The sequence below is a fragment of the Orycteropus afer genome, unplaced genomic scaffold, assembly GCF_000298275.1.
Source record: "Orycteropus afer afer isolate SDZICR_OR568_19922 unplaced genomic scaffold, OryAfe1.0 scaffold00836, whole genome shotgun sequence".
In the NCBI taxonomy this organism is placed as follows: domain Eukaryota; kingdom Metazoa; phylum Chordata; class Mammalia; order Tubulidentata; family Orycteropodidae; genus Orycteropus; species Orycteropus afer.
Window position 1 is genome coordinate 184314 of NW_006922423.1, and position 3508 is coordinate 187821.

Genomic DNA, 3508 nt, shown 5'->3' on the forward strand with positions numbered 1-3508 from the left:
TATTTGAAAGTAAAATAGAGAAACATTAAATTCTTGTAAATTGTCATTATCTGGGTAATCATTGTGAATGCTTTCATCCTTCTATTGAAATAGCGTAGCTCCAAATGAGATGCTATTGAGTTTTGACTTTGACCTTAATACCTTTGTGGTAAAAAAAAAAAAAAAAGAAAGAAACTATTAAAGAGACTTTTCCTTTTTAGCCAAAATGTATAATTAAGTGGTGCTAGATTGTGTGTTCATTTTAATTTAACAAAAGCAAAAAATGCTTGTAAATCAGATATTAAAGAAGATTTATTGTTCAGAGAAATTACCACAAATTCTGTCATGAAACTAAAGGTGAATTATATTTAGTTTTTTAGAATGATGAGATATTTCCATCAATTCTTTCATTCATTCATAAATAGAACACATTAATTTTATATATAAGTTTTCCTTTTGAAATATCCTGTGTCTTTTAGAGCACTACTCTTGTTTCTTTTGTATTTTTCTTTGTCCTCCTCCCCAACCCCCTTTTATGATATATGTTTCTGAGCTATCTTAAATATAGGAGACATAACAGTAGACTTCTCTAATTTAAGCCATTTTTAAGTCTCCAAGGGTCTCTCTCTCTAAATAAGTACCCACTTATCCTCTATACTTTATAATCTCACTTCTCTTGGTAGTCAGAGTATCTTAAATTTAAAAAAAGAAAAGCTATTGGATTATTAAGTAATACATGTATAAATATGCTTTGTGTAAAACTATGTAGTAGGTATACGGCTAAAACAAAAACTGTGCACAATAGTTTGATACCCTTTGGAAGCTAATAATAAGCTATTCCTTTCAAGGAGATTGCTGATCTATGGAACTCAGGAAACATATTTCTAATTGGGTCTCAGAGTCTTCATTTTAGAAATCGAATACCTATGTTAATTCATCATGGAAATCACATCTCTATTTCAAAATAATGACATTATGACAGTCTTCTTTGAGTCTAGTGGGATTCTTTAAGAAAGCCATCAATATTGATAAATACAGAACTGAAGCTAAAGACAATTCATGAAGATGGCTTATACTTTATTACTGCAAACATCCACACTAACTTAGTGTGTATGTCCCTGAATTTGCTTCAGAGTCTCTTCTGACATCCATTTTGGTCTTTTCTTCCTTTCCTGTCTTTTCAATGACCTTTTGCTTTCTTCATGTATGATGTTCTTGATGTCATCCCACAGTTCATCTGGTTTTTAATCACTGGTGTTCTGTGTGTCAAATTTGTTCTTCAGATGGTCTCTAAATTCAGGTGGGTTGTAATCAAGTTCATATTTTGGCTCTCGTGGACTTGTTTTAATTGTCTTCAGCTTCGACTTGAACTTGCATATGAGCAATTGATGATCTGTTCCACAGTCAGCTCCTGGCCTTGTTTTGGCTGATTGAGCTTCTCCAGCATCTCTTTCCACAGATGTGGTTGATCCGGTTCCTGTGTACTCCATCTGGAGAGGTCCATGTGTATAGTCACCATTCCTGTTGTTGAAAAATGGTATTTGCAACAAATAAGTCATTGGTCTTGAGAAATTTTATCAAGTGATTTCTGGTGTCATTTCTATCACCAAAGCCGTATTTTGCAACTACCAATGATTCTTCTTTATTTACAACTTCCACATTCCAATCACTGGTAATAAGCAATACATCTTGATTGTGTGTTTGGTCAGTTTCAGATTGCAGAAGTCGGTAAAAATCTTCTATTTCCTCATCTTTGGCTTTGGTGGTTCATGCATAAATGTGAATAGTAGCAGTATTATCTGGTCTTCCTTGTAGGCATATGGATATTGTCCTATCACTGATAACATTGATTACTATCCCTAAATTGTAACAGCACTATTCCCACCTACTCCCTGTGGTTATCATTTTCCTTTACCCTTCTTTCCTACACCTTCTTGCCTTCTGAGCTTTATACCTGGGAAAATGATGGCCTTTTGATACCATATAGTTGATTGCTCTAGAGACTGTGTACCTCTTCAGTATTAATGTTCACCTTATAGGCTTGTCTGTTGTTAGGCTGTTATTTGAGCCATGGGGGTAAGTTCAGTTCCAGGCTTCAAGAGTGATTAAGGGCCATAGTATAAGGGACTCCACTAGTGTCTATCAGACCAGTAAGCCTGGTGTTTTTAAAATTATTTTGAATTTTGTTTACATTTTTCTCCCACTGTATCCAGTATCTCCTTTCGTGATTCCTTTCAGAGTAATTGGTAATGGTAGCCAAGAACCCTCTAATTCTTCTAGTCTCAGGATCATGGAGGTTGTGTTCATGTAGTCCACTTGTTCTTTGAACCAATTATTTATTTAGAATGTTTTTAAAAGGAAAACTCTGATTTAAGAAAATTGGATCATAATGGAACCTAATCACACCTTGAAGTTTACCCTCTTTCTCCTAAATCTTTAAAGAGACAGAAATCAGTTGCCACTGACTCCTGGGTCTGACTCCTGGCATCGCCATATGTATCAGAGTAAAACTGCACTTCTTAGTATATTAAGTGATTGACTTTTTGGAACTGGATCACCAAGTATTTCTTCTGAAGAAAAAGACAGAAAAGGTATCTTTAAATTAATTAATCTGTAATCAAGTTGCAGTTCCTGGGTAGCACAAACAGTAAAGAACTCAGCTGCTAAACAAAAGGTCGGTAGTCTGCGCTGACCCTGAGACTCCTTGGAAGAAAGCCCTGGTGATCTACTTCCACAAAACAGCCATTGAAAAGCCTGTGGAGCACTCTTCTACTCTGGCACACAGGAGGTCATCTTGAGTCAGAGTCAATTTGAGGGAAACTGATTGATAATCAAGTCAAATATCTGTAAGTAAAAGAATAACTACAAATACTCTTTGAAAGTTAATGTGGGATCTGATTGAGGAAGACTATTGCAGAAAAGTATTACCAGACAAAGCTGTGACAAATGGTAGGAACCCTCTAGGTGCAAAGCAAAGGTGGAGGTTTTTGAAGCTGCAAGCAGTAAGAGGATGAAAAGGGCCTGCTTCTGCTTTCAAATTATTACCCTCTTGGTCCAGACAGCCAAGGAGGCTTTGACATCAAGTGTAAGTTCAGTGGCAGGATAGTGCACTGTGTACTTCAAAAAGAATGAGAAAAAATAGATTTCCTTCTACTTTTTGCCATTTGTGTGTTCATGTTAAATTTTAGAATAAGCTCATCAATTAATATTAAAAAAATGTACTGGAATTTGGTTGAGTTGCATTAAATTTAAAGATAAATATAGGGAGAATTGACATATTTAAAATGCTAAGCTTTATTATGTATTACCCTATTATAGTCTTGGGAGCTCTGATGGCATAATGCCTAAGACATTTCAGTACTAACCAGGAGGCTGGTAGATCAAACCCACCAATCTCGCCTCAGAAGGAAGATTTGGCAATCTACATAGACATACTTCCTCAGAAACCAAGGAGAGGTCATTATGAATTGAATCGACTCTATGGCAGTGAGTTTGGTTTATGGTTTATTATAGTCTTATATTTGTTTGG